The 9,399-nt window shown below is 39.1% G+C and overlaps 1 pseudogene; it reads right to left on the bottom strand.

Moving 5' to 3' along the window:
• Positions 1-7,040: 7,040 nt before the first annotated feature.
• Positions 7,041-8,347, bottom strand: LOC125344600 (annotated as a pseudogene).
• Positions 8,348-9,399: the final 1,052 nt, after the last annotated feature.

Here is a 9,399-nt window from a genome sequence, read left to right as displayed (position 1 = left end):
TTCTTGAAGATTGGTACCAGTTTTAAACATAAACTTTTGTTTCCCATATTTCTGTTGTCCATTTACATGTCTATGGGCAAAACATTTACTAGGTACTGTGTCTCCTTCTGCAAGAAGGCAGAAAAAGTGCAGGCTGCTAAGAGCTGAGTTCAAACAGCCGGCTAGGCTAATCTTAGCCTGAGAGTAAACACTAAGAGTCAAGTGCTAGGTGGACTCAGTAATACTCCAGGGGACCCCAACCCAGTTATCTTCAGCTAAAAAGTATTCAGTATGCTAAGATCCTTTACTAAAACTAATAGGCCCTAGTGAATAAGACTAAACAATGTTAAAATCATTCATTAAAGGTTTTGTTTTAAGTTTTGGTCATTACAAGAGTAAGATTGGAAAATATATCTCTTGCCACTAAAAAATGTACAGCTGATAGTTGTTTTGACTGCTTTTTAGTTCTTTTTACATTAATACTTACTTATGTGAATGTATGTATGTGTGTGTGCGCGCGCACAAATGTATGTGGGTGTGAATGTGTTCAAGATTAAAAATGTATGATGTAAAAATAGGTTAGTTTAACTTTAGACTTCAAAAGATCATCGAGTTTGGGCTTTACCAAAAGCTTTAGAGGATTATTACTTTATTTTAAAAGGAACTATAGTTAAAAATTCTTTAATTCATGGTTAAAAATAAATAAATAAATAAGAATTTATCATGGGCCTTTGAACCTATCCTCAGTAGTGAGGGGTAAACTGACAAAAGTGCAGTTTAGCCAATCCACGTGATGGGACAGCCGTAGGGTGGCATCCATTCATAGTGGGAGAGGGCAAGCTGGCCCCAACGCAGTTCATCAAGCTCTAAGGAGTAGGATAGAGATAGGCCCATTCTATAGGACAGGCCAATGGAGGCCTTTCTTTTATTTCTTTTGTTTTCAGGTATAAACATTGGAAACCTCAGGGTAAAATGTATGATTCGACTGATACTTCTAAAAACTGCCCCTTAGGATGGATTAAAATTGGAATATCTTAAAGGAGAGTTAAAAGTTTATTTTCCTGATATAACTCGATTTCTGTACAGGTTTGCAATTTGGATGTATTAAAAAGGCAAATATGCTAACTCTGAAATCTCATGGTTATAATTCTGGGGCACACTGCTAAGTGTACTCTTGTTACAATTGTTTGGGGTATCAATTTAATGAATCAGGTACTAAATTTTATAAGTGTAAACTGTAATGTAACAGTAAGATTAACTATCTTAAGTCACTTATAATCAGGTAAATATTTTAAAGTATGTAAACTAATGGGGGATAGAAGTACACAACTTTCATTAACTCTCTGTATATAGGAAAATGGCTCTTTTAAAGCAGACAACCAGGAGGCAATGTGCCCCCTGGGCTTCCGTTTTTCTATGCAAATACAGGCTGAGGTAAAGGTGTGAAAGCCTCTACTTTAAAAGGTTTTAGAATGCCTTTCTAGATAAGAAATTTGGAAGTGAAAAACAAGCAGCATGAAGCAATGGGTGATACCTAGGCTCCAGATTTCTTTTAATACAACCAGGCTTGGTAAAAGACTTGAGATCAAAAATGTATTCTGAGATATGAAATTTAAAATGTTTGTTTTAAGTTGGATATAGGAAAACGATGGCTATCAAGATGATTGTTTAATTACTACTCCAGTTTGTTTTACAGGTTTTCAATAAAATGATTTATTATTTGCTGCACCTGATAAAAATATTGTATCAAAATTGTTACGAATTTTGCCTTTAGACTTTCAACAGTATAATTTAGTAATTGCCCCTGATAAAATTCATTTAAACAAAAGAACCATTTAAGTATCTGGGATATTTAGTTAGAAGACAAGTAATTACCCCTCAATTAATAAAAATTCGTACTGAAGAGTTAAAAACTCTCAATGACTTTCAAAAGTTACTAGGGGACATCAATTGGCTTCGCCCTTCCTTAGGAATTCCCACATATGCGCTGCATAATCTATTTTCCATTCTTCAAGGAGATTCGGATTTAAATAGCCCTCGTGAATTAACTGATGAGGCATGTCAGGAGTTACTTTTAGTGGAAAAGGCCCTGGCTCAAAATTCCTTAGATAGGTAGACCTATCTACCCCTATTGGGTTGCTTAATTTTACTTACCAAAGACTACCCTACAGGGGTGCTAGCTCAGTACAATAAGCCTTTGGAATGGATATGTACCAAACACACTTTCTCCAAAACGTTAACCACCTATCCGGAGATGATCAGTTTCATGATCATGCAAGGCTGTAAAAGATGCCTGCAAATCAGTGGGCAAGACGCCTACTTCATTATCACCCCTATACCTAAACAGCAGTTTGAGTTTGTGTTACAAACCTCTGACCTTCTCCCTCTGGCTTTAAATGGCTTCACTGGGGAAATTTTATACCATTTACCTTCTAGTCCTTTTTGGCAATTTTTTCAAAGACAAACTTATGTTATTGATAATATTTTACTTTCTGAACCCATTCTAAATGCTCCCAATGTTTTTGTAGATGGTACTAAGAATAACAAATGTGCTTTTTGGACAGAAGATAAATACCAAGTTTTCTTTACTCCTTGGCAATCAGCACAACAAAATGAGTTACAGGCTATTATATATGCTCTGGAAAATTTCTTGATACCTTTCAATTTAATTACTGACTCTGCTTATGCAGCACATGTTTTATGCAATATATACTCTGCTGTTATTTCCCAAATAAAACCCCCACTAGGTTCACTATTTAAACAATTACAGAACCTGTTGTGCGAGAGGCAACACTCTTTGTATGTAGTCCATATTCGAGCTCATTCTAATTTGCCAGGTCCTATGGCATATGGTAATGCTAAAGTAGATGCTTTAGTCTCTTTTGCCTCAGCAGAAGAAGATCATGCTGCCCGCCACTCGGCACTCTAATGCAGGTCATTTACATGTTACTTATAAAATTCCCTTTAAACAAGCTAAACAAATCATTGCTAACTGTCCTACTTGCCGACCCTTGCATCTGCTAATCCTCGAGGATTGGCTCCTAATGAAATTTGGCAAGTGGATGTAACACACATCCCTGAATTTGGCCGCTTACAATATGTGCATGCATCCATCGATACATATTCTTCTTTCATTTGGGCAACACCTCTACCAGGGGAAAAAGGGACTCATGTCATTCAACATTTACTAGAAACATTCACAGTCATGGGGATTCCTTCTCAAATAAAAACCGACAATGCACCAGCTTATTCCAGTAAACAAGTATGAAAATTTTTAGAATTTCATAACATTTTTCATGTTACAGGAATTGAATACAATCCTTAAGGTCAAGGTATAGTAGAAAGAGCTCATTATACATTAAAAACACAAATTAAAAAACTAAAGAGGGGGAGTATGGATAGTACTGAGGGATATGCAACTTCTATGAAAAGTATTTATAAAATAGCCCGAGCTGTCATTGCAGAAGCATTATTTGTCCTTAACTTTTTAAATTTGACTCAAGGAGATGTTTTAGCAAGAGCTGAGCAACACTTCCTAGCTCCGCCTATGCAAAACAAACCGCAGCTGGTTTGGATTAGATTGGGGGTTGGGCTAGATTGGGTCCCCGGGGAGTTGTTAACCCAGGGGCGAGGGTATGCTTATGTTTCTACAGAAGACAGCCCATCTTTCTAGCACCTGCTCCAGTGGATCCAGCAACAAACACCCCTCTGTCCATCAAGGGGGTGAGACATTCTCATTCAAGTGATAAGGCCATTCAAATGGACAGGTGTGCACTGGTAACCTGTAGGGGCTACATCAGAGGTAATGTATTGGGCCTATATTTCTAACCCTCCTTTATTACGTCCATATTTATGGACAAAAGCCCCTGTCTCTGTTTTTACATCTATTCCTAATTTACTCTCTCCCCCTATGGGTCTGGCATTCCAGTCTTTCCTATGGAAGAGGGAAGATCATTCAATTTCTCTTATTCTCAGTTCTCTAAAGCTATCTGTCAAGGCCGTTCCACATGTTACCCTTTTAGATATCAATATTGGATTCAGCACGGAGGTTCATATAACTCCAGTAGAATTCGGCTGATTAGACTGTCTTCCTGGTCTGTGGGATCTCATACCTATAAGTTAGATAATTATCCTAGCCCTGCTGGCCTGCCTAAATGTGACAATTTTACTTATCTGAACCTGAACTTTACTGAAAAACGTTGGGAAAGTTGTCGAGGAATTTTTCCAACTATTTGGAATACATCCCAGCATATTTGGTATGATTCGGGACCTTTTGGTGTGTGGTTGAAAAACTGCACTGAATATAACTCATCTTGTGACCCTACTTTATCTATGAACATGTCCTATGCCATGTCTGCTAAACAGCTTTTAGGGTGGTTTGGAGCAGGCTTTAGTGACCCCCGGCCGGCTCTTGCCCATGGAAACAGGCTATTTCCTCCACAACGTCTTCTCTAGAAATTAGCAGCTTCTCAGGCTCCTGTATTGCTGGCCAATGGAACTTACTCAGGAACTAAAGGATCCTTGGCCTCCTACAACTTCACAGTTGTAAAGACCTATAATATCTCTGCTTGTGTTCATTTTCCACAAGTACTGATGGTCGGCCCCATAAACATAACTAAGAATGCCATTACCTGCATTAATTATAAATTGTATACTTGCTTGAATAACAATGTCACCTTTAATTTTAGTCAAGATAGGATCATGATTTTAATCCAGCGCAACTCCCTTTGGTTTCCTGTTCATATGCATCGTCCCTGGGCTGGAGGACCTGTACAAGGATTAGTAATGCAGTTTTTCAAGCGGCTTCTGAAGAGGAGTCGTCGTGCCATTGGACTGATTATTGCAGGACTCGTTGGACTGATTGCCATTGCTACAACTGCAGCAGTATCCGGAGCCGCATTGCGACAATCTGTACAAACTCATGACTTTATGGTGCAGTGGCACCAGGACTCCCACAATCTGTGGCAACATCAGCTGGAAATAAATGCCCACCTTCAAGATGAGATAGAAGCTGTTAAAGGAGGAGTGTTTGGGCTTGGACAGAAATATTTGGCTTTACAGCAACGATTGTTTTTGACTTGTGATTGGAATTCTAGTCATGTCTATGTAACACCTTATAAATATAATGCCTCTGAATGTGAATGGAATGATATACAAATGCTTATAGATGGAGCCATACTAAATGGTACGTTAAGTGAACAAAGTTTATACAGGGAGGTTTTTGAAGCTTTTCAAAAGGAATTGCCAGATGCCTCTTGTATTGATGATATAGCCCAAGGACTAGCTCAGACCTTAGAAGGATTAGACCCTAGGGGGTGGTGGCAAAGTATTACCCATAGTGTTGGAAGTGCTTCTATTACCTTAATACTTATGATATGTGTCTTTTTTTTAGGATATTGTTCTATCATAGCTATAATGAAGCGCTTCACTAGGAATAATTCCTCTGATGTTTTACTCACTGCCCTTAAACTTTCTAGAGAAGCGGCTGTGGAAAATTAATACAAAAAAGGGGGAATTGTTGGAGAATTAAAGTCTCCAATCAGTGGAAAAATTTAGCCCCGGCACGGTTACTCCCATGCCTCATTAGCACACTAATAGGCCCTTGGGAACACATTCCCAGTAAGGAGTTTCTGGTGTTTGTGGGCCAAAGGAAGTCATGTGTTGTTGTGAGAATCTCCTTTTCCACCCTGCTTAGCAAGTCTCCCTAAGGAGACTTGCTTGACCAGCTGCCTTTAGTGTTAGATTCCCACTATAAGCAGGAAAGTCTCCTCACTGTTATTTCCCAAGTATTTGGAGAAGTCAAGATTGATGATATCGGGCTGGGGATATAGCCTAGTGGCAAGAGTGCCTGCCTCATATACACGAGGCCCTAGGTTCGATTCCCCAGCACCACATATACAGAAAACGGCCAGAAGCGGCGCTGTGGCTCAAGTGGCAGAGTGCTAGCCTTGAGCGGGAAGAAGCCAGGGACAGTTCTCAGGCCCTGAGTCCAAGGCCCAGGACTGGCCAAAAAAAAAAAAAAAGGTTGATGATATCTAGCCTTAAGGAGATAGTAGCTAGGAGATAATTATAGTTCTACCTCAGTTGTATACAGTTCCTTGTTTTGATATCAATAATCTTTGTAGTCACTACCTCCTGCAATTAGAAAGGCATTTGTATCAAGTTCCTGCCCTCACAGTAGGAAATTTCCTCCACTTTTGTATTTGAGACAAATGTCATGCTGCATTGATCTTTTACCCTGTAATTGTAAAATTGGTTTCTAACCCTATATAAACCCTGGCCCTCTTGGAATAAAGTATGCATTGGTTCACTCGCCTTGCATCCCCCGTGTCCTGATTACGACTGCAGTTACCCAGGTTCAACACTACATTCTATAGCAGGGCCAATATATGGAAAACGTCTAAATTAAATGTTATTACAAAAATGAAGCAGTAATGAGATTCTGGCTAAAGAGGGTACTATATGAGAATAACATATACGTAAAGAATCCAAAACAAACAAAGAAAAGGTTGTTATAAAAAGCTCTAGGTGCATTGTAAGCATATATGTTCTTTTTTCCATGCATATTTTCAAACAATGGAAGTGTCAAAAATAGGGTCAACTGTGTTAGACTAAATTACATTATTGTATAGGCTACACTGAATGGAACCTCTGTATTATATTAATTATCATAGAGAATCATAGTCTGCATCATAGTATGGCAATTTATCCTCAATGAAAACCTTCCAGATTCCTTTATTGTGGAATACCCTGTAAACAAACCAGCAGAACATGATTGTACAACAGGAAAATGTTCTCTTGCATTAAACCGAAGACATCTGTTTAATAATAATAATAATAATAATAATATAGAAAGGTACTGAGAGCTGTTACTTTCTCAGTACAGAACACCCTAGACAATTCAAGGCATCTTAATCTCCATTGAGAACAACAACAAAAAGGAGTATTTGTCATGCTTTTAAATCCATCATTATGGATAAAATTGGTGCAAATTGGTCAAAGGGATCCAACCAACACTGATGTTCAAGCTGGCATATTGGCAACTAATACGTAACTGGTGGTCAATGGAGAGTTTGAAAGATCTTCCCTTTCTTCTTGTTTTTTTCCAAGGTTCGTGAAGAGTTCTGTCGTTCTAAGATGCATTGCTGAGCTTCCCAGTTGCCTTTCTCCTCCTCAAACTGATGCCATTTTTCCTCTAATTCTTTGTGCTGGGCTTCCAAATTCTTTTTCATCTGCTCATGGCACTGCTGGAGCTGAGCAGTTTCTGGACCTTCTCCTTGACCTTCATCTCAAACACCTGCTCCATCTCCATCTCCATTTTCTTCATCTCGGCTGCATGCTCCCATCTTTCCTCCTCCATTTGTGCCAGCGGGCTTTTGGTAAGCTGTTCTTTACTCTTGTTATCCACTCTGGTGTAAGTCACAGCCGCCAGCTTTCTGCTTCGGTAGTTCTCATAGTGTACGTTATTAGTGACATCTTTTAAGTCTTGCAGGTGTGTTCTTATCAACATATTCCTTAGAATTGTAAAATCACAATGTTCACCATTTTCAACTTCAGCTACACCCCAAAGATATTGCCTTCCTCTGACCCTCTTGCCATTAACTTCAATGGTGTGTTACTACCTAGTACAGCGAGAGGTAAATGGTCCTTTATCTTTTTAACCAGCTTATTTTCTTCTTCATTGTCTGTTTCTGGAAATTCATATATTTTAATTTTATGTTCTTGGAATTCTTTCATTATCTGTTTTTTAAACTGCTGGCATGCCTCTGGTGTGAGCATGTCTGCTTTGGCAATTAGTGGGATGATATTCAATTTTTCATGCAAACGTTTCATAAACTCAATAGCCAATGGTTTAAATTCGTGTCCTGAGGGAGCGATGAAGTATAAGCAGCATTGCACTCTGTTATCAGGCATCTGCCGCCTGTTCACCCAGGATTCTGCATTTAGGTAATCCTCAAGTTTACTATCGATGTAGTCAATAACAGACTGCCAGCCATTACTATTATCCACTGCATCCAAAGCCTGGAGTATCAACTATGGTGAGCAGCAACTGAACACCACCTTGTTTGATTAAAACTTTGGATTGTTCCACCTGTACAGTCTTTTTTATTCTATGGAAAGGCCCTGGGTACTCTGGAGAAGACAAATCTGTGAGAAATAATGAGTTGATTAATGTTGACTTTCCCAGTCCAGATTCACCTACTACCGTAAGTGTGAATTCAAAACCTCTTTTCACTGATTTTCTGTATACTTGATTTGGGAGACTGGAAAATCCCACATAGCCTTCAAGGTTCTTCTGTTGCGCTACCATGGTGCTGCAGTTGACTCTCCTCTCCTCGACAGCAGTGGATCTCGCACTGACGGACATCCCCTCCCGCTAGCGTGCCTCAGCCTGCCGATTCTCCAAAGCCACCAAAGCCAACCCACCCCCCCCCCCCCCCCGCCAGTTGCAGCTTTAAGGATTCTTTCCTGTCTCTGTTGATCCTGTATGGATTGAAAAATATTGATGAGATGTCGTATTCTGTTCTGGTCTATTTAGGTTCTAAAAGCTTTTTGTATGAGGACAGGCCTATCCTTCTGGATATTGTGAAGTTCTCCACCAGGATTCTGGTAAACAAATTACCATGTATTTCCTTATCTGGGTTCTACTCAATACCTATTAGCCTTCAACTAAGCTTCCTGATTGTATCTTGGAGCTCCTGTAGTGTTCTCTTGCTTTTTTGATTGATCATGAATTGTTTTCTATTTCTTATTTATAAACTCTAGACTATCTTCACTTCCAGAGATTCATTCCTCTGCATCATCTATTCTGGACTCCAGAATTTCTTTTTTTTTTTTTTTAATCTCCCTTCCTTCTGATTGGTCATTCTTTATGACTTTCATTTGTAAAGTAGAGTTTTTGGTCCTGTATGGATTTCTCTACTTCATTAATTTGGATCTGAGTGCTCTCTCTCCAATCTTGTACCTGTGTCTTTTTTCCATTGAATTCCTTTTCAGTCTATTGGAAATCATTGAGCTTTCAGTTTGTGGAGGACATGAATTCCTCCATAGAACTTTGGTTAGCACGTGGCATTTATGTTTGTCCGCCTGCATGCTTTCCATGTGTTCATTGATCATATTTGCCAGTAGTGCTTGTGGAGCATTTTGAGGACTATCCTGTAGGTTTTTCACTGACTCCTCTATTTCCGGTTTGATTTGAGTGGGGAGTTGAGATTCCCTGTCTTCTCATTTTTTTCTGTCCACATTGGAAGTATTGAAAGTCCAATAGCACACCAGAACACTATTTTAAGGCACAAAACAACCTGGGCTGGAACCAGTAGTTGTACAAATTTTAAGAGTTCACTATCATAGGTAAATTCCTTCTCTCACGTTTTGGATGTACAGACAAATTTAGTGCTCCCACAGAAGACAATTAACGCA

Source organism: Perognathus longimembris, unplaced genomic scaffold (assembly GCF_023159225.1).
Source record: "Perognathus longimembris pacificus isolate PPM17 unplaced genomic scaffold, ASM2315922v1 HiC_scaffold_165, whole genome shotgun sequence".
NCBI classification, from domain to species: domain Eukaryota; kingdom Metazoa; phylum Chordata; class Mammalia; order Rodentia; family Heteromyidae; genus Perognathus; species Perognathus longimembris.
This window is presented reverse-complemented; position numbering and strand designations above follow the sequence as displayed.